This window comes from Balaenoptera borealis (genome assembly GCF_965194805.1).
Source record: "Balaenoptera borealis genome assembly, contig: HAP1_SCAFFOLD_817, whole genome shotgun sequence".
NCBI classification, from domain to species: Eukaryota; Metazoa; Chordata; class Mammalia; order Artiodactyla; family Balaenopteridae; genus Balaenoptera; species Balaenoptera borealis.
The window spans coordinates 221563-248349 of NW_028123385.1; the positions used below are offsets into that span (position 1 = coordinate 221563).

Genomic DNA, 26787 nt, shown 5'->3' on the forward strand with positions numbered 1-26787 from the left:
GAATTGTTGAGTTCTGCCCTTGCTTCCTCTCCATCATTGTTTAAAACCACAGACCTCGCCCCCAACTCAGAACATAGTCCAGGTATACTAGAAGTGAGACAAATATGTGTGGACAAAGTGATAACTAGCAGTCACCCTTATAGTCCAATTATGGTCAACTGCCATTTAGTAAGTTTCACCTCATAAACTGTCTAACTTTGGGGTGCAGGGAGAAATTCTGAATTTAAGTTGTTTTATGAATTGAGATCTAATTAACTGTGATTTCCTCTTCAATTTTATGTATCTTCCACCCAAAGACTCATCTACTTTACTACAGACAGCTTTCTGGGGATGCTATGAACAGTACGATAGCTTTCCTTCCTGTATGTTGTTGACAGAGCAGTGTCTAACACAGTATTCTAGATTATCTATTTCATCAGCTGTAGCAACATTAGAATTAGTCAGCCAATAGTTAGAAATTAGCAAATAATTAGCTTTAGAATACATAATTGGAGAGGTAGAGAACACAATAAGTTGTCTATATAGCAAACAGAGTTAAGATATAAGTGAATAAGAACACAAGATTGAGGAAACCACCCAGAATGAAGCACAGAAGAACAAACCAGGAAACTCAAAAGAAGTAAAATTTAAGACAGACAAGAAAATATTTGAAGAAAAGATGGGGATTAATTACATAATTTTTTAAAAGTAGCTGTTAGAATTAAAGGGCCCATAGACCATTAAAAAAAAAAAATCTAAGGAACAACCCACACAAAGGAATGTTATAAAGAAAACAAAATAAACAAAACAAAAACAAAAAAGAACACTAAAATTTTCTGTGGAGAATAAATGGATCACTTATGACAAATAAAAATTCTACCAACATTAGCTTTATGGTGAGTATAATTTGATTCAAACCCACAATAATATCGAAAAAGATGAAAATGTATTAACAGATTTAACAAATATGTATAAATATGTACACTGCAAATTACAAAACCATCCTGAGAAAAAATTAACAGGACCCAAATAAATGGAGACATGTACTGTGTTCATAGATTGGAAGACTCAGCATAGTAAGACTTCAATTCTCCCCAAGTGGATCTATAAACTCCTTGCATTTTCTATTTAAACACCACCCACTTTATGTGTGTGTGTGTACATGTGCACGCACACACACACACACACACACACACATATATGTGATTCTAAAATTTATTTGACGATGCAAAGGACCTTGAATAGTTAATAACATTTTCATTAGGAAAAACCCAGTAGAAGAACTTATATTATCAAATTGCTATTTAATAAAAATCTCCATTAATCAAGATGGTGATTTTGTTAGGGGTAGGGGGATGGGGTGTATTAGGATGGACATAAAGGTACACAGAGAGGAACAGAGAGGCCAAAACAGATCCACATATATCTGGTCAACTTGTTTTCAACAAATGCTACCATACAATATAATTGGGAATGATTAGTCTTCTAAAAGAATATTGCCTTAACAACTTGATGGGAAAACACTAAACCTCAACCCAATAATCACACCATAAAACAAACAAATAAAACTCAAAATGGATTATAATGTGAATGTAAAAGCTAAAACTTATAAAACCCCTATAAGAAAAGATACAAGAAACTGAGAAAATCCTTGTGCCTCTGGTTTGGACAATGTTTCTTATCACTGAGTCGGTTACTCTTCAAGCCCCACAGTTACTGCATATGTCAACAGGTCATTTGCCAAATGTACTGATCTCAATTAATAATAGTTGAGAATGATAATCATCATGACTCCACAGATGCCAGGGGTTAACTAAGACCAACTTGTTGCCATCAGGACCATGAGTAATGTAGTTCCAAAATTCCATCCTGAGGGTTTGGTTTTAAGAACACTCCTGGAACCAACTGTCTTGGCCTATGCCCCCCAACAAGCAGAAATCACAGTAAAAGTTTATATACTACCATTCTATTAGGAACTATAATTCCAGGGAATAGAGTTAAGGTGAAAAAAAGCCAGTGAGGCAAGGGAAGTAGGAGAGCCAAAAGAAAAGCAAAGAATTAATTTGCTTGTCTCCAATTCTCATTTATCAAGAGTTCACCGCATGGTTAATAACTCACCTATAGTTTTGGTTGTGCAGTTATGGGTGGATCCCAGGGGATCTCGCATCTCAAATCTACAGAGAAGCACCAGTGAGAGGGCCAAATGCGGGGGGGTTATGAACATAAGGCAGAAGCATTTTGTATTTTACCAGTTGAAGCCAGTTCGAGTTCAAGCTGAGACTGCACCAGTGAGAGCTCAAGAACTTAAATTGTAGTGTAAGGAATGACTGATACAGTTAGACAGGAAACATTCTATATCACAGTATTGTTACTTCAGTCACCCACTTTATTTACTCAAAGTCAATCCAGTTATTAAATTTCTTGTGTCATTCTTGGTGATATTTTATGCAAGTGTGATTTTATAATGTACTGTCCACTTTATGTATGTATACATGTCTTAATATGTTTACATATATGTATATATGTATATGTGTACTCTGTGCATGTGTGTACACACATACATATTTTACAATCAACCTAATGTTTTATAAATAAAAATACAAATTTTGTCAATAGGCTTACATTTTTTACAACTAAAGCAAAAAAATTACAAATGCATAAAAGTCCATAATAATATTAATATTTTCTAGCATTCTAAGATGATTGTGCCATTTACATATTTATTCATATTTTTTTCATTCTTTATATGTCACCAATGTCCATACCATACTAATATATTTAGTTCATAATCATAATATGCTCTTCAATTTCATAAATAGTTGTGTTTAGTTACAATTGAATTGAATTCAGGCAATAGTTTACATTTCTTATCTATGTGAAACCATACTCTGTATATTTCAAATGTCTACTGAAAGAAAGGCATATCTGGAATCATACAAATTGAATAAAATATTTTGGCGTTTCACATAATTTTAAAATGCAAAACATAGTATATAAATATTTATAACGGAGAACAAACTGTTTTAACAAAATTTGTGAATATAAGGTGAGATCATTAGCAGTTAATGTTCACCGTCTTCCTCAAATGAGACAGACATATACTATACATACATATTTCCTATGTTTTCCGGACATAAGGATATGCTCCCCAAATTAGTATTGTTTTTCTTTCTATTTGGACAACCATCATGAAAATATTTCTCATAGCTTTCTTAAATATAAAGAGATTTCTTCCACCATTTTTCTTTATCCTTTGTTAAAGTTTTAACTTACTAATATATCTGTATTAACAAAAAACAGAAAAACATCAGACATAAATCACCAAGATTTGCTTCTAAAATGTGTGTCCCTTACTTGACATTTAAGATAAATGTCTTCTAGCTTTTGAATATTTTATAGAAGCTGTTACTGAAAAGTCTAATTCTGAACCTAAATATATGGCTTTGATTCAAACTAAGATAATCATTTCCTTTTGAACTATGATGCTATCTGAGAATATTGACCTTAAATCTAATTGATTAAATAACTTCTAAGAGCTTTATCTTGATTCTATAGAAATAAATATTCCAAATAAAATTATAAATGATTAATGTTAGAAAGTGGATTGTGTAAAGAAAGATTATTTATGCCCAATATTTTTATACCGAATATTTAGCTGGCTTTCTTTATTTTTCAGTTTCCTCATATTACGGTAAACCCCCCCCCCCAAATTTATATTGACATATAGTAAAATAAAGCAATATTTTTTCTTGAACAGTACTTATTTTTTAAAAACTCACTATGTCAAACAGTAAACTAGTTATGCTCTCTAGTTTTTATTACTTCATCTTCATAACAATACTCCAAAATAACTTTTTTTTGTCTTTTTTTTTTAACATCTTTATTGGAGTATAATCGCTTTACAATGGTGTATTAGTTTCTGCTTTATAACAAAGTGAATCAGTTATAAATATACATATGTTCCCATATCTCTTCCCTCTTGCATCTCCCTCCCTCCCACCCTCCCTATCCCACCCCTCTAGGTGGTCACGAAGCACAGAGCTGATCTCCCTGTGCTATGACGTTGCTTCCCCCTAGCTATCTATTTTACGTTTGGTAGTGTATGTATGTCCATGCCACTCTCTCACTTTGTCACATCTTACCCTTCCCCCTCTCCATATCCTCAAGTCCATTCTCTAGTAGGTCTGTGTCTTTATTCCCGTCTTGCCACTAGGTTCTTCATGACCTTTAATATTATCCATTAAAAAATATTTGAGGATAATTTACCAAATATCTCATTGCCAGAAACTGGAAAAATGACATTCAAAACCACTGTTTTTTTTCCACTAAGTTATACTGGTTACCTCTTAATTACTTTAAATGAGTTAAGTACTACTTTAAATTATTTAAGTTCTTTAAGGAACTTTATACTTTTATGTTCCTGTTTGCATTTCTGCAAGTTCTTCATTACTCCATTCAACAAATGTATGTTAAAGTTTATGAAAATATTGACATTTGAACATTTTTTACCTTAAAAATGACAATTTAATATGATTTTCCTAGTATTTGCTGAGTATTTCCTCTACGGAGGGGATATAGCACTTCATTATTTATGCTCTGTGTACAAATACTACAAAATTTATTGGAGCAAAACAACATTTTTCTCACATTTTCTGAGAGTCAAGGGTCTTAGCATGGCTTAACCAGGTCCTCTACTTCAGAATCTCACACAGGCTACAATCAGAATGTCAACCAGGTAACCATAAGTTTCTTTTCTACATCTGTACAACTGTGACTCTACTTCTGTTGTGTAAATAAGTTCACTTGTACCATTTTTTTAGATTCCACATATAAGCGATATCATATGATATTGTCTTTCTGTGTCTGACTTACTTCACTCAATATGACAATCTCTAGGTCCATCCATGTTTCTGCAAATGTCATTATTTTGTTCTTTTTTATGGCTGAGTAATATTCCATTGTATATATGTACCACATCTTCCTTACCCATTCCTCTGTTGATGGACATTTATGTTGCTTCAATGTCCTGGCTATTGTAAATAGTGCTGCAATGAATATTGGGGTGCATGTATCTTTTTGAATTATGGTTTTCTCTGGGTATATGCCCAGGAGTGGGATTGCTGGGTCACATGGTAGTTCTTTTTCTGTTTTTTTAAGGAAAATCCATACTGTTCTCCATAGTGGCTGTACCAACTTACATTCCCACCAGCAGTGTACGAGGGTTCCCTTTTCTCCACACCCTCTCCAGCATTTATTGTCTGTAGATTTTTTGATGATGGCCATTCTGACCACTGTGAGGTGATACCTCATAATAGCTTTGATTGCGAGATTGGGACTGACATATACACACTACTATATATAAAAGAGATAACTAATAAGAACCTGCTATATAGCACAGGGAACTCTACTCGATACTCTATAATGGCCTATATGAGAAAAGAATCTAAAAAAGAGTGGATATATGTATATGTATAACTGATTCACTTTGCTGTACACCTGAAACTAACACAACATTGTAAATCAACTATACTCCAATAAAAAATTTTTTTAAATGTCAGCCAGGTCTTTGGTCTCTTTTGATGACTTCACTAGGAAAGGATCCAATTTTAAGCACATTCATGTGATTCAGGATTCAGTCCCTCAATGGTTGTTGAACAAAACTCTCAGTTTCTTATTAGTGATTGGCTAGAGGCCATCCTCAGTTCCTTGCCATATGGGTCCCTCCAGTTTGCTCTACTAGAGCAAGTACCCAAGAAGAACCAGAGAGAGAAAGAAACAGAAAGACAGAGAGAGAGAGCAATGTGGAAATCAACTGTCTTTTGCAACCTAATCTCAGAAGTAACATCCCATAACTCTTGTTACACTCTATTCATTACAAGCAAGTCACTAGGCCCAGTTTGCACTAATGAGAAGGGATTATACAGGACATGGAAACAAAGAGGTGGGTATCAGTGGGAGCCATCTTAGAATTCTGCCTACCAGGAGCCCTGAATTACAGTGTTTGTTTTCATGGAGTTTGCATTTTACTGCTGGAGGAGAGGCATCAAAGAAATATATATATACATACATGCACACACACAAACACACAAGAACAACAATATACCAAGTGACCATACAGGCAATTTAAGAAATGGAGATCAAAAGCAAAATGGTATTTGACATAGGATATTGAGAAAAAATGTGAAGAAGTGAACCAGACATATTCTAGGAGAATAGCCCAGCAGAGAGAATAGCAAGTACTAAGTGCATGAGATAAATGCAAGTTCGGTATTCAAGGAAAATAAAGAAGCCCCTCCTGGCTGGGGCAGGATAAGGTAGGGAAATATGAAAAGAAATAGCTGGCTGTTCATGTAGGGCTTTTAGTCTGTGGAATGAATGACTTGGCTGCTCCTCTGAGTGAGATATGAACCGTTTAGAGTGTTTGTTTGCAGAGGAATAACGCAACCTAACCTACAGCTTTTAAGGCCCATTTTGAATTCTGTATGAAGAATAAAGGGTAAAATTGGTAAAACATGGGGAGACAGTATAGGAAATTGTCTTGGTAATCCAGGCAAAGTTATTATGATTACTTGGGTCAAATTGCTAGCTGTGATTATAGTGACAGGTGGAGAGCCTCCGAATGAATTTAAACATAGATCCAGCAGCCTTTCCTGGCATATTTTCTATTAAGTATGAGAGAGAAAGAGATCAAGGATGACTCCAAATATTTTTGCCTGAACATGAGAAAATGTGGAAATACCATTTAGAAAGTTGGTTAGTTGTGGAAAGATCAAGTTGCTTCAAGCCCAATACATTTGAAATAATCATTAGATATACAAATATAGATGTTGAGGAGACATTTCTATATAAGTCTTAAATGTAAGGGGAAGAAGGTTTGGAGATATAAATTCGTGAATCATCAGAATAGAGATTGTGTTTAAAACCATGGGACTAAATGAGATTAGCTGAAGAGCAAGCAAAGACAAGGAAGAGAAGAGGTCTGAGAACTGCAACCGGGAAGGTCTCAGATATGTAGAGATTGCGATGATGAAAGTTATTCAGTGATGGATTATGTGAATTCATGAAGAGTGGAGGAAACAACAGAGTGTTACAGAAAGTTTCTACTCAAGGGTTCAGAGAGATGAGAACTAAAATTTCATCATTGTTTCTGGCAAAATGAAAGCCACTAGTGACTTTGACAAGAACCTGATCTGAAGAAAGGTGAGGGCGAAAGAGTAGGGATGACTCGTTGTGGATTGGGCCAAATAGAAAATTAGAGAAGAAATGGAGACAGGGAGTGTGTAAACTTTTCAGCTGCAGTAAAGAGTTGCATAGAAATGATGCAGTAAGGATGTGGAATCAAGACAGCAATTTTATAATTAGGGGTTTAGGATTTTGTGGCAGGAAATAGAAACACTACACAATGATTTTAAGACTAAAGAGACATGTAATTAGATATTGAAACAACAACATCAATCTAGTAGAAGACATCAGCTCTTGCCGAGCAGAGCTTCCCCGGGGTGGAGCTCTCCCAGGGCTACAGTAACACTTTGTATTCACCTTGCCTCCTCAGCTCAAGTGACATAACTAATGCTGGGCGCATCAATATCCCTTCTGTGCTCCCTTACCCCTGCCCACACCTCTGTTATTAATCCATTTACAGTTGTTCATTTGAAATATTTGGGGTGAATTTTCTTCCCAGACAGTCCCCTCCCTAAATGCAGGGAATCCTAAGTCCTACATTGGAACTACTGACTTCAAGGTAGCTGGTATTTAACGATTACGAAGCAACCACCACTCTTGCAATCACCACGTAACAGCAATGAAGCTAGTCTCCAGACTAAGCTAATGACATGGTGGACACTTTGCTGTCAAATACCTCCAATTTTTCTATGACTTTGCTTGCCTGACAGTAAAAGAGCTAGAAGACACACTCTTATCCCAGTGCTGCTTCCGAATCTCTCATGATGCAGCAAGGTGGTAGAACCTACCTGATATCCAAAACACTCATTACAAGGGCTCTGGGAAATAAAATGTTTAGTATCTCAGCCTCTCTAGTTTTGGAATTTACACTAGAAGGAGGTAAAGATTGATTCTGAGTGCTACCTCAGTCATTTACCATATGCACTGCAATATTTCATGGAGTTTCTAGGATAATTATTTTATAGAAAGGGAAGAAATGAAGAGTGAAGAGACAACTGCAAGAGAAAAGCCCTTTGGATGGAATGGGACCAGTGCTCAAGTAAATATTCCATGTATTATGATTACACCCAGTCATAGCTAGGAATACCATCAGATGCAAATTTAATGGGGATGGTAGCTTACATTATGGCCTCTGTGTCTTCAAGTTTTCAAACAAGTCAGGACTACATGAAGTGAAAAAATAAAAGTTGGATGAAAGTTTGAATATATCTATAAATGTTCCTCTTTGTCAATTAAGATATTTAGCTTTAAATTTGATTAAAGTTGCTCTTCTTTGCAGTCATCTTTATCTACTGCATCTTTTTCCAGTTCTCTAAATATTTTGCCATTCTATATTTCCACATGTAACCATTAAAGTGTTTCATAGAAAATAAATTGCAGATCATGTTTGTAAGTTTTAAAAGTTATTTTTTGGTTTTGTTTATATTTGTTTGTTAATTATAGAACCTTCACCTATATTGTTGGGTATGTGGGTTAAGCACATTTATTATTGTGTTAAGTATTATAATGAGGGTGTATCTGCCATTTTATTTCATGGTTCTCTTTATTATCTTTTTTAAAAAATAGTATTTATTGTCTTATTTTCTGGCTTAGATACATTGATATTTTTAAAATGTAAAATGCATTTAGCTGAAAATTTTTAAAAATCTCTGCTACAGTGGCATAAACAGAGAGGAATTTATGTTCATCATGTAATAGTAAAACTGAAGGGAAGAAAACAGAATAGTTCAGTGATAATAGCAGAACCCAGACACTTGCCATATTTTAATTATGTCGTACTTGTGAGTACATCTCACAAGTCCAACTCTTTGTTGCTCCCTAGTCTTAATACGACTGGCGAAATTTTCCCAATTTGCCTACATTTCAGGTGAAAACAGAACATTTGAATCAGGCAGGGGTTACTCTATTAGCAAAGTAAGGATCTTTCTGGATAAACCTCACCTTTCAACTCAATGGTCAGACATGTTTTCCAGCTACCCCCTCTCCCCCTCCCACCCAGGTAGGTAAGTCTGCATAGGCAAGCATTTTTAGTCATCTATATTCTATAAAATGGTACTTTAAAAAATCAAGAGGAGAGGCTGGGTTTTGAAAAGTTACTCTTTAAATGTCTTAATATTATCAACGTGTGCGTGTGTTTATAAATATTCTTGTTATTTTATTTTACTTTTGTGACTGGAAAATGAATCAATTATTTACTTTTCTCACAACTGCATTCTTGTAAATGCATTTCTTTTATGACTGATTTTCTCCAAGCTTTTCTATTTTCAAGAGGATCTTGTGTGACTTAGAATATCTTTATATTATTTTCAGATTTAAATAATTATTTTGCATGATATAAAATTGAAGATGTTTTCCAGTATTACTTTGAAATTACTAGTCTACTGTCATCTTATATCCATTTTTGCAGTTGATTAATCTTATTTCAATCTGATTCTATTTACTGTATATGATCTATTTTTTCTTTAGAGGCTTAGTGATTTTTCTCCAATTTTTTTATTATTAATTTTCACTGTAGTGTGGTTCAGTGATGTTTTATTATTACCTACTAGAAATACATTAGCTCTTTCATTTTGAGGGCTAATATCTTTACTAAGTATAGGCAATTTTTAGTCATTTCTTCAATTATTTCTTCTCTGTCATTAATATTTTACCATATATTAATGTTAAATCTAAACTCCAGTCACCTAAGCGTTCTGATGCATATTGCCTCTCTTTTTCTCTCCCTTATACTTTCTAGGATAGGTCTTCGGACTATTATTCCACTTCATTCCTTTATTCTGTGTGTCTATTCTGATATTGAACCCACCCATTACCTTCTTTGGTAATTCTTTGACTTCACTTTTTTCGTTTCTTATCCAGTACTTTCTCCTTCATCTTTTGGATGTTCTAATCCTACTTTCTAATTTTTCTAAACTCTGGGAATATATGAAAATTTGTTCGCAATACTAACTTGTCCTGGGTACATGATTCTGCTTCATTTGCTATAGGTTGTTTCATTTGTGATGTTTCTTTTAGGCCAGTTGAGTTCCTTGGTATTTTTAACCATTAGACTCGTATTACTCCGGGGCTATATGCTCTCTCAGTGGGTTATGTATGAGGGCCTAGAGCTCAGGTCCTGGTTAGTATAGCTGCTGACAGAGCAGAGAATACTTTTGTGGGTTTTAGCTTGGTTTAGCTGCTCTTATTTTATAGTCTGGCTCAACCACTTGCTGTTTTTCCTCCCACCCACAAACCAAAGAATAAACTCTCCCTGTGCTCTGTGAGAGGAATTGCTCTTTCCAAAAGTTCTCTTGAGCTGCAGTACCCTAGAGGTAAGGAGAAAATGCATTTGGGCTGAGCAGTGGGCCTGTGTCTCTTATCAGCTCCCACGCCTGCCATGCTTTGTGAGTTGGCTTGGTGTGACGATTCCACTCCATCACATACTGTTGCTGCTGCATTTCTGCTTTGCAGTAGTGATGGGGTAGAAGCACAATGTAGAGAAAATAAAATATGTAACTAAAATATTTCTCTTAATTTCTTATCATTGGGAGCTTTTCCTCTTACACTTTGAGCAACAGATCATGGAGTCTCATAATGGGATCTGACTTTCTTTCCTTCCTTCCTTGTTTCCTTCCTTCACCCCCACCTCTGTCTCTCTCCCACCCCCTTCTTTCCCTCCCTGTCTCTCTCTTTCTTTCTTCTTTCCTTCCTCCGTCCCTCCTTTCTTTCTTTTTCTTTTTTCTTTTTGGTTAAACTAAGCTCTCATATTAGTTGCTTTTTGGCGCCTATGACATCTTCAAATATTGGACTGTGGAAGAGAAAAAGCAGCAATAAGTTTCCTACCTTTTTAAGAGGTAGAAATCTGACTACCTGATAAAATTTTTATAATTTTTTTTAACTACTAAATGCAAATATCATATGTTAAGAATGTTTTAAACTCAAGGAGACTATATTTAAGTTGTTTTTTCTTTTCAGTGTATTCCAAGTGGGTTTTTTTAATGTATTGAATATATGCATGGTCAATAAACACTAAGACACTGATATTTTCTTAAACTTGAACATCTGTTATAGTTTTCTAATTTACAGTTATTGAATAACTGAAATGAGAATGAATCAACAAATAATTGAATAAAAATATTTTCAATTGATTTCTATCATTCGGTGTGCCCACCCCAAATTCTCACACCTTGTTCTTTGTGCATAATATTTTTATTCTTCCAAGCTTCCCTGTATCATAGATAATCTACTATCTTCCCCAGTCTAAGAACCAGAAAAGTAATATAGGATCTCAGCCATCATCATAACTTTGATGACTGCAATTACAGCTGATGCAACCTTAGTTCAGGTATCTGGTTGTTTATTTAATTGCTAAACACATCAAATGTATTCAGTCAAATCACAACCAGCTGCTCACTAGTCCATTATATGGAAGTCTTTTATATCATTAGTAGAAGTTGCAACTTCCAGTCTCAATACAACAGAGAAGAACAAACCTGACTCCATATTGGATCTATTACTTTAGCTCTAACCTTTGTGCTCTGTTGCCTGTGATTAGTCATGCAGGCTCAGCACCTTGGTCTCTTCAATCAGTCAAAGAATATTGCCTATAGCCTGAAGGATACATAATAGCCCTTTCTCAAGGCTCTGCCTCCCAGGCTTGACCTTTAAAGCCATAAAACGTTTCATTCCTATAGAGATAAAAAGTGGCAGAACAGAAAATAACATTTGTCTTGTTGGAGGTTTACAGAAACATGATGACCAGCTCTACATGGGCAGCTGCAAGAACAAAGGATTATCAGATCCACTCCAGGACCTGGCCGGCACCAAGAAGTCTGCAAGGACCAGCCACACTCCCTCCCCTTTTAGTGTAAAAGCAGCCTGAATTCTAACTCTGGTGAGACAGTTCTTTGGGACACTAGTCCACCATCTTCTTGGTCTGCTGGCTTTCCAAATAAAGTCGCTATTCCTTACCTCAACACCTCGTCTCTCAGTTTATTGGCCTGTCATGCCATGAGTAGTATGAGCTTGGACTCAGTAACATAAATGTTCTTTTCATTATGCAACCAGAAATGAGAAAAATAAAAAATCCTATTGACTCAATAGTTGAGTCTTAAGACAAGTTAAATATAAAAACATTTGTCTAGCTTTGTTCTATTACAACATAAAATTATGATTAATTTTAATATTTAATTTGAAACAAAACCCACTATCTACACACTATACATAATTTTTTGTTTTTGGTGGATGAGTTTTTGTAGGCAGAGATGTGAGGTCATCTAAGAGATTTAATATAAATTATACAAAGTTATGCACTTTACATTTTTATCTCACTTTAAGGTTAAAAAATATCAGATAAGTTACTAATTATTTGTTAATATCATCTATATATCATACATATATTAGAAATTTAAGCATTCAATTATTAAACTCCCTTACAAAAAGTATGATGTGTCTCCAGCCACACTTGTGCTAAATGCTAGGAATCCAGGATTTAAAAACACATTATCTATCTTCCAGGTAGTGGCAGAGAAAACAAGTAAATATCAGCTACATTATAATTTATATATACGCATATAATTTATGCATATTTATGTATATATATAGCCAGATATATATGCATATCTATATGTGTGTATAATATATATCTCTCTCTCTCCAGATATAGGAAAGAAAGATAAGATTTAGAAAATACTTCCAAGAGGATGAAGAGTTTAATTTGGGGTAAATGTAAAGAAATGTCAGAAACTGTGCCATTTACAGATGTTGAGGCATAAGAGGAAATGGCTCTAGAAGAACATGAATTTATTTCATGTAGTAGGAGCTCTTGGTGAAGATATAGTTAAGGAAGGTTTAGAGAGAAAGTAAATTGATGGGAGACAGAGACTTCTAGAGTGAATCGAGGAAAATCAAACTATATCAAAGAGAATATTATTTGCTTTAGAAAAGAATGTTAACAACAGAAAAATTATTGTGACTTAGAAACCCCAGTTTCCAGAATTTTGGAAATGATTTGAATAGTCAAAAGATCCAAGGCAAAGTCAGGAATTTGTCAAATTTTCATTAAGAAGTGATAACTGATAAACCAGTTTGTATTTAGAAGGAGGGTAAAGGAGCAGACTGATAAATATTGATTAAATGAAAAGAAGTTCTTATGTAGATGGAAAATGAGCTAATATTTTGGCATGCTGAAATTGTTGGCTTGCTCAAGAGACATCCAAATTGAGATATATTTAGGCAATTATATGTGGTTTAGAACTCAGGAAAAACTAAAAGGAATTAAATAGAAATATATGTGTACATTTTATCAGCTTATGGGTACTGTTGAAACAAAAATTATGTGGATGAAATCAGCCTGGGAGGACCAAAAAAAAAAAAAAAGTTGAAAAGATAAGGTGACTGATGATTGAGGTCTGAAGAACACTAACATTTATGATGAACATGAGATATTGGTCTGAGATGGGCATATCTATCTTCACTCAATATCTAAACCTGATTTTTTTTAAAAAAACCTGAAATTCATCCAGGTATACAATGAGGAAAGCTAAAGATATCATGTAAATTATGTCTGTGGTGTACAGTGAGAAGAGCTAAGAGAAATGTGTGAATTATGTCTGAAGACTAAATAAAAAGTTTGAAACATTTACCTTAATGTAGGATAAAAAAGGAAAAATAAACATACAAACAATCTGTTACTAAAGTGAACATTACAAGTGAAAGAATACATTATGCCAGAGAATTGCAGGAAGTAAATACTTATTTTTTAAAAAATCTACTGAAGTATGAAATATAAAGATGACAAAAATTATACCTCATCTTCAATATTAAGTGACATTTACTGCAAAAAAGAACAGAGAGCTATCCAGAATAGAGAAACACTAAACTGAGAAATGAATACATTAAAAGCAAATTCAAAATCTAAGAGAAACTCTTTTTTAAATAAAGGAAAATTTCTGTATAGTATTATTATTTTAATAGAGTTTCTTTTTTACCAGTATTATGTTCACAACAAAACTGAGGGGAAAGCACAGGATTCCTAACCACCCCTACCCTCACTCATGTATAGCTTCTCACATTATCAACATTCCCCACCAGATTTATACATTTGTTACAACTGATGACTCTACCTTGGCACATCATTATCACTCAAAGTCCATAGTTTACATTACCTTTCACTCTTGCTGCTGTACATTCTATGGGTTAGGACAAAGGTATAATGATATGTGTCCATCATTATACTATGGTACAGACTATTTTCACTACTCTAAAATCCTCTGTCCTCCACCTATTCATCCTTCCCTTCTCCCCAGGCCCTGGCAATCACTGATCTTTTTACTGTCTCCATAGTTTTGCCTGTCCAGTGTGCCACAGAGTTGGATCATACCGTAGGTAGCCTTTTTAGAGTGGCTTCTTTCACTTAGTAATGTGCATGTAAGATTACTTCATGTATCCTCATGGCTTGATAGCTCATTTCTTTTTAGCGCTGAAAGGGAAAAACAGCTTTTAAAATTAAATAGTTTAGGGATTTCCTCAAATGGAGTATTTTAGGAAGACATTCTGGTTAAAATAAGGATGAGGAGGAGACCTGGGTGCCACCTTACTTCTATGTCTAGAATCTCTGAGAAGGCCGTTTAAATCAATGGGCTTAAAAAGAGGGGAAAAAAAGGAAGCAAAACTAAGTAATTGTGTATTAATATATTTTTCAAAATTTCTGAATAACACAAGCTTTAAAAATTAGAGTTGAGGGCTTCCCTGGTGGCGCAGCGGTTGAGAATCTGCCTGCTAATGCAGGGGACACGGGTTCGAGCCCTGGTCTGGGAAGATCCCACATGCCACGGAGCAGCTGGGCCCGTGAGCCACAACTACTGAGCCTGCGCGTCTGGAGCCTGTGCCCTGCAACGGGAGGGGCCGCGATAGTGAAAGGCCCGCGCACCGCGATGAAGAGTGGCCCCCACTTGCCGCAACTAGAGAAAGCCCTCGCACGAACCGAAGACCCAGCACAGCCAAAAATAAATAAATAAATAAAAATAAAAGTAGCTATAAAATTAAAAAAAAAAAAAATTAGAGTTGAAAGTGTCTGAAAAATAATTTCTTTTATATATTTATTAACTTATTGTCACTAATTCAAACTTTTATTCCACAAATTCACACGTTTTATTGTAGTCTTCCTCACTGCTCAACACTATTTTAGGTTCACAATCCCTGGGCATTTAAACTAATTAGAAATTTGGTTTTCAGACTCATATGTGAATGAACATTTAAGTTCTTGACAAATTGGACACACACACACACACACACACACGCACACACATAGTTAGACATTCTGATGAAAATATTTTCAAAATAATAAACATCTGAATGTCAAAATTTACACACATCATATTATAAAGAGAAGAAATAATTATTTCTATACATAAGTATGGCTCCAAAATTTTTCACAAAGAAGTCTATGTACTATGGTTGCTAATCTTATTCAATCTTTTCCTCATCATCAGAATTTAAGTTCCATCATATTTACCAATGTGTGTATCTTTGTTGCTGCTGACACAGTAAATGGAGTTGAGGCAGTGATTTACAGGAACTTATTAAGCTGTTCAAGGCTCTTCTTATATTTACTCATGATGGCTTGGTTTCTGCACTGTCAGGTGGATGTATTATAATCTATCATTTTGGATCAGCAGTGTTTCTGGGCTCATTTTGATTTTATGTGGTCTCTACTTTGAATTGCTATAAATTAATTTTTAATTTATTTCCTTAGAAAGACTTATGTGCATTCCTATACTGGTCAAATGCAAATCACTCAAGTATTTGTAATATTTTGACTTGAAACCATGTGAATAACAAATATAATTTAAAACTTGACAGTCAAAGATTTCGGTTCTAGTATTTATGGTACAACTCTAAGTTATAAAATTATTAACACTAATGAATGTAAAATTTTGTGTGGTGTGTAATATTAAATTCATTTATTTCTGTTTAACATCATTACTTTTTATCAATATCATGATGAGTTAAGTATAGGTATTTTTATTTTTCTGGTATCATCAGATAATTTTTTATTTCATATAGATAAATTAGATGGCAAGCTAAAAGTAATTCTTTATGTGCTAAAGCTTATGCTGTAATTGATATTTATGTTCACAATGTTAAAATTTAAAAGAACAATATTTTTACGCTTAGAGAAATATAGTAAACATACTCCAGTACTTTTTATAACTTTTTATGACTGAAATCATCTAATAAGTACCAGTTTTTGGCTTAAAAAACAAATTAGGTAATTTGATTTTAATTGAGCTTGCATATAAATTTATATAGGTCTTTTCTTAAAAGAAAGGGGTCCACCCTTTCTTATAAGCTGCCAGGGCTGCCCAGTGATTTTGAGTTTGTTTTGTGAATATCGTGTATTATTTGTGGGTGAGTTTAGGTCTGAGAGCCATTCCATGAACCCATTAAAGCTCATGTGTTTTAAGACATTTACAATTTTTTCCTACGAAGATTCTTTTTAGTAAACCACTGAAATCACATTTCTGTTATATTTGATTGCATTATAAAAATATCTAAGGGGTTCCACATCACATGTCATCATGAAAATGCAAATTAAGTCAACAATGAGATAACGTTATACATCTATTAGAATAACCAAAAATCCCAAACACTGACAACACCAAATGCTGGTTAGAATATGGAGCAATAGGAACTCTCATTTATTGCTCATGGGAATGTAAAATTGTACAGCTACTTTGGAAGACAATTCTTACAAAATAAACACACTCTTACCATACAATCCAGCAATAACTCCAAAAGTTAAAAACTTATATTCTTACAAAAATCTGCATATGAATGTTTATAACAGCTTTATTCTTAATTATCAAAATTTGAAAGCAATGAAGGTGCTCTTCAATAGGTGAATAGATAAATAAACTGTGATACATCCACCCATTAGAATATTACTCAGCACTGAAAAAGGCACTATCCAACCATTGGAAGACAGAGGAAATTTAAATGAATATTATTAAGAAAGAAGTCATTCTGAAAAGGTTACATACTGTATGATTCCAACTATATAACATACTGGCAAAGGCAAAACATTGGAGACAGTAAAAAGTTTAGTGGTTCCCAGGGTGTGAGGGGAGAGAGAGATGAATAAGTGGAGCACAGAGGATTTTCAGAGCGGTGAAAACAGTGTTCATAATGTTATAATGATGAATACATGTCATTAATTACACATTTGTCCAAATCCATAGAATGTACAACACCAAGAGTAAACCCTAATGTAAACTATGGACTTTGGGTGATAGAGATGTATTAATGTAGGTTCATCAACTGTAACAAATGTACCACTCTGGTGAATCTAAACCTGCTCTAAAAAATAAAGTCTTAAAATCTTAAGATTTTTTTATATGTGTGTATATATATTTATATACACATACACACACATATGTAAGTGTGTGTTTTGGAAAAATATTAATTTCAAAGGCAGCAAATAAAATCCCATTCACTAGGATGCCATAATCAGTGCATAATATTACTGCAGTGGATTGAAATTAAGAACAATAATTTAATCTACTACATGTGGTGATACATTATAATCAAAATGAAAACATCCCTTTACTAAAATGTAATTGATTTATGTCTTATAACCATGAAGATATTCATTAGGAGTATATGACAGGTACTCAAAAGCAGTTAGCAAACCTCAACTTTAGAAATACTATTGACTCAAAACTCATAAAAGTTAATTCAAATTGAACCTTTATATCACCATCATGTTACAAATTCTTTCAATGGAAACAGAATTTTGTAACAATTATACAATTTTATAGCTAAAACATTATATAAGCAGGAATATTTTTTAAAAACTATGTCTATGCTGAGAATTAGTTATAGACTTGTGATAATATGTGATGTTGGAATTTTTGTAGCTAATTTCTGATATTGCATGAGATCCTTGTCCATGGTAATTATATTGCACACAGTTTGTTATACAAGATATTTTGGATCATCAAACCCCCAGGTGTCTGCACCATATGGCATGGCAGAAATGCAAGATTGCCATCTAGTGGCACATCCAAAACAAAACAAAACAGATGCCAAAACATCACTTCTCAAAATTCCAAGAAGCAAATGGTAGGAGTAAACCATATGGACTTCCTCTCATCAAGAGTGATCTAGCTACAACCAAGGAGTTGTGGGGAAAAGATACATGGATAGAGCTCTCAGGGTGTATATAATGAGTGATGATCTTTATGGCTCAAGTCTAAGCCCACTAGAGAGTATGCCCTGCGGAGGCTGCACACACCAAGCAGGGTTAAACCAGCAAGCCAGCCTCTCTTCTTGCCTATACCTGTGCGTGCTCTACAAGCCAAAGATAGAGTGTTTCGGGTAAGTGGGCAAGGGGTCTGCGTGGGTTCAAGCACACAGGCTCCGTTTCACTGAGCTTGATCTACCTATTGCCATTGCCTATGTGTGTGTGTGTGTGTGTGGGTGTGTGTGTGTGTGTATATATATACATATATATAGTTTACCAACACTAAAATCTGGAGTCCTACAAAATGCCTTAAATACCAGCATGGTATGCTATACAATTTTCTCAGAACAAAAGCAAAATTTTATATTAAAGGAGCAGTAACAATAGACTTCTAACTATAGAGTTAACTTTCAATGCATACCAATAGGGAAACATTTGGCTAGATAGAGGAAGACTCAGATGAAGAGTATCTTAAGGAGTTGAAACATGTGCAGTCTTTTATATAGAATGAGATAGATGCACTGAACTAAAACAAAGAATAAATTAGATTGTGTCTCCAACTACTATTACACATGGTTTTCTAGACCAAAGAGTGTAAGAATGATTAGCTTATCTCACTGTCAAACTCAGTTTTCCATGTCTGGCATTTGTGCTCTCCATTCTTAAGAACTTGGGTCTGTTGGGTTACAAAAACTGTTCATGGAGGGGAGGCAACACCTCATAAGAGGACTGGCAAGTGATTCATTGATCTGGAATATGTGCGGTACTCTGCTACTTTGGGTTCCTCATGATAGTGGATAAGCAAAGGAAAAAAAAATTACTTGCTAAAACAATCAATCCTCATTACCACGAGAAACTAAGGTTACTACCACATAATGAGGGTAAGAAGGACCACTCTGGAATCCAGAGAATTTACTTAGATGTCTTTTTGTGTCTCCCAGTCAAGTAGTAACTGTCCCTGGGCACTATAAAAATCCAGACACTAGCAGGAATTAAAAAGTTCAGACACTTTGGAGATTGAAGACCTCAGTCTCTCCAACAGGTAAGCAAACTAAACCAGTCACAGCGTTGGCAGGAGGTGAGGGATATTTAGAACGGTTTGGCGGAAGAAAGATGATACGTATCTGTTACGTAACCTTGAGACCAGCTGAGTCAGCAGGGACTGTGCTTTTGTTTTTCTGTATCCTTAAATTTTACAGGGGATTGTGACTTAGAACCACCTTGAAAGAGACTCTGTGATCTATCCTCTTAGGAAAATTGAGTATATTTTGTACTGACAAAAACTAGTGATACTAAGTTGTACTGTGGAAGCTTGTTATAATGCAGACAAACAATCGGATCTGAGTGGTACAAACAGTACATATTATCAGCCTCTTCAGATTGCCGAGGTCCCTCCAGTAAACCCTCAGCTGCCTACTGTGCCTCAGGTGATTTCACAGCTGATGGACTCTGCTTGCCCACTGGTGCTGAACCCTGCTTCTCAGGTGCAGCCAGATGACCAACCAATGCCCAGAGTCTTTGTTTTCCAAAGGAAACAATAAAGGAGATGGAAACTGACTTCCTGCCTGGTAAGGAGAGGAGCCAAACAATAAGACTTTAAATCGCAGTAAAGCTGTCAGTCCATAAGATGAATCTTGACCATGAGAATTAGGAGAGAGGAAAGAACTCGGTTAATAAATCCCTTCTCTTTTCTACCACCTGTGAACTGATCTGAGGTATAGATTATGAATCAAATTGTTTGATAACATCTTACTTGGCTGAATAGCCTAGAATACCTTGCTCTTCTGTGCAGGGAGAGTCTATCCCAGCATCCAACAGATCTCCTTCTTTCTCTATTTTTCCCCTCTTTTGTCCTCATTCTCAGTGTCTTGGGTTTGTCCTCACCAAATAAGAATGAGCACTTATCTTTACTTCAGGAATTGTTTTCTAAAAATCCCAAAATTGAAAGTCAAAGGTGTTACAATTTTTTTCCATAGAAATTGTACCATTTTGTATTTTCAACAATAATTGGCTCTTTCTTCACAACAGAAGGGTTTTAAAATTACAGATTTTTTCAACCTGTAAAGTGTGAAAATATATCTCACTGTAATTTTGATTTACAGTCTCAGTTTTATAAGAAATCTGAACATACTTTCATTCATTTAAAAGGCAATTGTGTATATTTCTCTGTGAGCTATTGTGCATATATTGAGCCCATATTCTTCTGGGTTGTAGATCTTTTATTAATTTTAAATTTGGATCAGGGTATAAAAATGTTACCACACTGGTAAAATTTGACCTACATTGCATACGGAAAAATTGTATTATAAAAATTGAATTTCAATAATTTAGGCATATTTTGTTGAAGAGACATGCATGCTGTAGGGTATTATAATTTTTTTATTCTCTATTTTTATGCACTGTCTCTCGGAATGGAACACTGTTGGAATCTGTAGACTATTTCACTATTATAAGATTTCTCCCTAGCCCCTGGGGCTTTGTAATTTTTTTTATTTTTAAATTTTCTTTGATTTTGTATAAATTGATACAGCAATTATGTTATTACTTAAAATAATAATAATTTTTTATTTTAGCATTCGTAACATAATCATATTTTGGGGCATAGAAACTTCAAATTTCATTAGTTCTTCAATAAAGCTCAATAAAGTTATCCTTATGCAAATTTTGCTGTATCAAAGCATAGTCACATTTTAGTACCTTGGCCTTTAAAACTGGAGTCTTAAATTTAGGAGTTTATACTGTTTTAAGTGCTATACATAAGGGCAAACCAGTTTTTAATACATGTTTTCCATATGATTTTTATAATTAATACTTCAGCAAAGATGGCATCTGTAAAAATGTCTAATTTTATAAACCTCTAGTCTGAAAGTCAGTTATTGTTTCTGAAATATATTTTATAGACTCTACTTTAGTTTGTTGCTTTGAAATTCTCTTGTTTTGTTTCTGGAACAGACAACAGGACCCTACAAGTGATTTTATTCATTCACCCAATGCCTTCCTCCCTTAATCTAGAGGTATAAGCATTTTGCTGCTCAGGACAGCAGTCAGAGATGGCTTCCTAGCAATTTAACCCTCTGCTGAAGTATTTTAGTATTTTTACAAACAGGACAGCTCCATCCGTGCACACAGGCTAAACATCTGCCCTGCACCGGAGACTTAGGCAGCTGAGGATGGAAAGACAGGGTGGAGTTAAATTGTGAAGGGCTTTGAATGCCAGGGGGTTTGGGATTCCCAAAACAAACATGACTGTCATTTATTTTTAGAGACAAACCTTAGGGAACCCCTCCCTCTATAAATATCTAATAATAAATGAGTAGTTAAATAAACAATAGTATAGCTACATAATGGAATAGTCTGTAATTATTAATATCAAGTTTCTGAAGACCAGTTAATGACACAGAACAAGTGGAAAAAAAACGTGTATAGAGTATAATACCAATTTAGTAACTACAAATATGAAGATAAGAATAGAAGAACCAACATCAAACTGTAAACTGTGGTTATTTTTGGATGGTAGTATTATACTTGATTTTTATTTTCATCATTACTTTTCTCTCTGTTTTAACTTTTTCTATAATGAGCACATATTACTTTTATAATGAATACATAATAAATTTTATTTTTCAAAAAAAAAAAAGAAAATTTTATGAGTCTGTAATATTTTTTAAAATCTTTCAGATTGCTTTACTTTTTGTAATAATTTTTAAAATATATGATTCTTAATCTAAAATATTTAGTAGACTACCATGCATTAAATCAAAGTTCTGTAAAACATTCTGGTTTTAGATTGGAAATTTATTGGATTTGTCCTCTACACAGTTTACTTATATGATTCTTACAAATTATTTGAAAAAAGATATAACAAAATACTTTTATATTAAAGTTTTATTTTTATTTTTTTCAAAGTTTGCAATGCAGCCACATTATTCTCAGAAAAGGATATATTTAAATTATTTTTTGATCCCTATTTGAAAATGCATTGCAATGGATTCTATAATTTCAGTGGCAAAATAAAGGTTTCTGTATGAAAAGAAATAAAAATTTTAAGTAGACAAAATTGATTTATTTACAATTTTGGAAAGGACTTGTTTATATAAGTTTGAACCATCATGTTTAGAAAAATGTGTTTTATTATTTTATTTACAGTTAATAAAGAAAACACAAAATCATAACCAAAATTTGTGACCCAGAGAATCATTTGGATACCCAAGCCCAGCAGGCAATAAATGCTTATGAGGCTTTTTTAGTACAGAGTGATAAATTATTAGAGTGAAATACTATTAACTTCAAGTTCACACATAGCAATTAAATGCCATGAAGCTCTTTCTGGTGCTTTGCCCATGTTAAAAAAGCAATTGCTATTTCTTTACTCAGTCTGAGGTTAGTTCTGATTTTTAATTAACATGAAAACAAGGACCTTCCTTTAAAACACTCTATTCCCAGGAGTGTGTTCTTCCAATCTCTAATGAAAAAATAAACACCAGGTCTACTAAGCCTCACGCTAGGTTTCACTGGGACTCATTTCATTTTGCTTTTCACAAACTCCTGGACCAAATATGCGCTTTCACCTCTACTATGGACGGTTTCCTGTCTGATTTTTACACACTTACGTTAACTGCTTACTATATTTATTCTATCAATCTTGCCTTATTTTTCCAACTTCATTCAAAATGGAAGAGAGGAAGGAGAAGGGAAAAGTGTTACAAATTAAGAAGATAAATCTACCAGTAGATTAACTAGATAATGTTATTAATGCCTAAGAAAGCGAGTTAAGGTGATACATTTCTCTGATGGGAGAGAGGGGGGAAAAACCCATACGAATAAATAAAACATATGTCATTACAGTTTTAAAATATTTTCTTATGAAAAACTGTAACCATACAGAGAAGGTGAAATAATGCACCTATATATGTAGCTCCTTGATTCTAGAATGAACATATAATTTTATCATCTGTCTATCTGTCCACTAATACTTCTGTTCATTTGTCAATCTATCTCAGTTTTCTGATGCATTTCAAATGAAGTTGCAGACATAATCCATTTCAACCCTGAAGAGTTCAACATGCACAAAAGTAACTAGAATTCAATATTTGTTTACATGTTTTTTCATCTGTTTTTAGGTAAACTTTATACACAGAGATATGTACAAATCTTGGGTATACTCTTCATGAGAGGTTTGAGAAATGCATATATTATATAATTCAAACTTCTATCATGATAAATCATTACCATTTCCTTGGAAAGTTCCTTCAATCTCTTTCCCAGGCTCCTTGACCCTATTTCCTCAAAGGCAACCACTAATCCAATTTTTTTCACTGCAGATTAGTTTTGCCTATTCCAGAAAGTCAAAAATAGAACCATTTATCTTTTTACATTCTGTGAATTGTTCACAGGTGCTTTGCATTACCCACTTTACAGAATAGAAAAAAATTGGCCAGAATTATTATATTATAAAATATGTTCATAATACTATCTTCCTTAAGTGTTTTGGTTTTATAAAAGTTATTATTGTTGATTTAATTTTTTAAAATTTCCCCCAAATATTCAAGCTTAACTAATGCCCTGGGCTAATTTTAGTAAGTAATATTTTTCTAGGAATTTGTCTAAATTGATGATTTCAAATAAGTTTTCAAATCTGTAAGTTTATAGTAGTTTATAATTTTTCTCTGATATGTTCATTGCTGATGTAAATGTCATTGTATTCCCTTTACATTTATGAATTGTTTGTGCTTTCAGTATTTTTTTCTATATGTCTATTATTCTGTACAAAACAGGTTAGAGTAGCTTTAACTTCACAATTTTAAAAGTTCTTTTCTTTATTTACTAATTGCTATTTTTAACTTTAAATCTTCCCTTTCAAGTGATTTAGGTTTATTTTTTTTCTAATTTATAAATTTGATGTTGAACTTATTATTGTTACCCTGTCTGATGCAGAATGTAAGGCTATCAATATCCATGAATGTGTTTTGACTTAATTCTAGACATTTTGTTATCTAGAATTACATTATTATTTTCTGTGGGTGTTCAGGTCTTCATTATGATCTAATTGTCTCATGAATTATTAAAATTACTTTTATTAATTTTAAAAGTTGATGTATTCTTAAATTTTTAAAGTTTTCATGTTTGTTTTGTTTTACTTATTGATTTCTCAACTGTTTTGTAGTCAAATAATATGGTCTGATGATAACAGTTACTAGAGAGTTGTTGTCAATCCAGAGATTACCATCTTGAGCAATCTGAGTTTAAGATATTGGATACAGGACATGCATTTAGGACCATGAGTGCATCTTCCAAACAGTTTCAAGTGGTTTCCCCCTGAGTAAGATCTGTCCCTTCTTACTTCAATGTTAACTCACTCACTGCTTTAGGGACTTCCCACATAATCCAAGGCTCTGGCCAACTGAAAATACAGTCACTGTGTCCAAATATTAGATTTAAAAATTTTGCTTTATAATTATTATAATAATGATATCATATATCATAATTATATATGATATATCATCATATATGCCAATTTCTTATAAATTGACTCTGGTCTATTTTAGATAAACATATAGACCCTGGTCAATTTATAATCTCAATTATTTTTAAGTTCTGATCTTTAAAAAATAGAATATTGTGTTTCTCAGTTTTAGTTTTTATGTTACTCTATTTTCAGCAGTGTCTGTTTTCCTATGTATTGCCTCTTACATGGGGTCATTTTCTATAATCATTTCCACTTCTCTTCTATATATTTCTTGAACTTTGTTAGCTTATTTTTCACCCTCTTCTGTTGTCAATCAGGAGTCTTTTATATCTGTTTTGAGACCATTCTTACTTTTTTTACAAAAAATTCTTTCAATCAATATTGATATTTTTGACAATTTTCACCTGCTTGGGAGCAACATTTGTAGAGATTAGAAGGTGGGACTAGTTTTCCTTACCTGCAAATTTTCCATGTTCTTTTATATTTTTGTATTCATCCACTACTGCTTGTGTAACTGTTATTTCTGTGGTGAGGTATTGTTTTGTTTTATTTTTGGTAGTGCAGGATTTTAACTTTGATTCCTAGCAGGAGATGCCTTTGGATACATTCTTAAGATGGAGTGGGAGATCTCCAGTAGCTTAAAGTCATCTATTTGGATGTGCTTATCTAAATATACATTGCCCATTTATTCAGTGATCCAACGTAGTGGTTTTGCCAATTGGTAAGCATCACTATTCTGAGTATAAACTCAATTACAAAGAAAGTAAGCACAAGATGCAGTCTTTTTTTTTCCTAGGCTTTCTTTGGGACGTATTCATGTCAAAACCGTCTATGTAATCAGTCCACTATAAACCCCACCTCTCACCAATATATCAGGTGACTTATTGAGTCCACAGGTATTAACGTCACTTCACAAATAATGTCCTATAATTCTATGGCCAGGTCAGATCCTTTTGTTTTAGTGCAAAGCTACCATGGACTGAAATTCCCTTGAGAGAAAGCTAAAAGGAAGATATACATCTAATATTTGTATGGTTCTCTTCAAGAAAATCTAGCCTTGCTTTTTGCAATACCCTATACCCAGTTTCCCTTATTGTTAATATCTTACATTACTATGGTACGTTTATAACAACTAATGAACCAATATTGATGCATCATTATTATTAGAGTCCTTAATTTATTTGTATATCACTAGTTTTTATTTATATCCTTTTTTATTTCTGTTCCAGGATGCCAATGAGTATACCTCATTACATCGCCTTGTCATGTTTCCTTAGGCTCCTCTAGCCTCTGAACTTTATCAGCAGAAATATCTTTTGAGTAGTAATATTGGCTATATATAACAAGTAAATGTCACTCAAGAAGTAAAATCCCCAAAAGGCTTACAGTTTCTTCATCTAAATTGTACTAAAGAATTTCCAGCATTGCCACTTAATTTATTATGTATAGCTATTGAGGCCAGGTCTTAGTCAATTAGCCTAAGAAATAATTAAAACCATTCAAAGCTGCTAGACCTACCACACTGTATCTAGTTGCTTGTACATATTTAAATAAGTTTTTTCATGTATATTCATGTTCTTTACTTTTTAGTGGACCACCCTCAGGATCTGTTAATATGGTATCTAGTACCACACATTTTCCAGATCCCCACTCCCAGTATTTTTATCTAAATACTATAATTCTCTTGGTGGGAAAACTTTGTGCTTTCAGGTTTGTTTGTTAATTCACTTAATGAAGTAGCCAGTATACCCACAAAGCTCTTGCATTTCTACCGTCCTTTAAGTGAAAATAAAAAAAGCTTCCTGCAAAAACCTGCTTTCACTGCACTGCATGTTACAACATTCCAGGTGTCTCCAAGTAATAATAAAAATATTTCCTTTGCCAGTGTTTTTTGTGGGATACTGAAGTCCCATACCTAAATATGAATTGAATTTTC

At 33.8% G+C, this 26787-nt stretch overlaps 1 long non-coding RNA gene across 7 annotated transcripts in view; it reads right to left on the bottom strand.

Annotated features, from left to right (window-relative positions):
* Nucleotides 1-26787, bottom strand: part of LOC309621673 — a 301426-nt gene that overhangs the window by 215319 nt on the left and 59320 nt on the right. The window contains exon 5 of one of the 7 annotated variants that reach the window (XR_014240150.1): nt 20161-20311. The exons of the other annotated variants lie outside the window; for them this stretch is intronic. This is a non-coding gene — a long non-coding RNA (uncharacterized lncRNA). The remainder of the gene's footprint in view (nt 1-20160; nt 20312-26787) is intronic. 7 annotated transcript variants of the gene reach the window in all.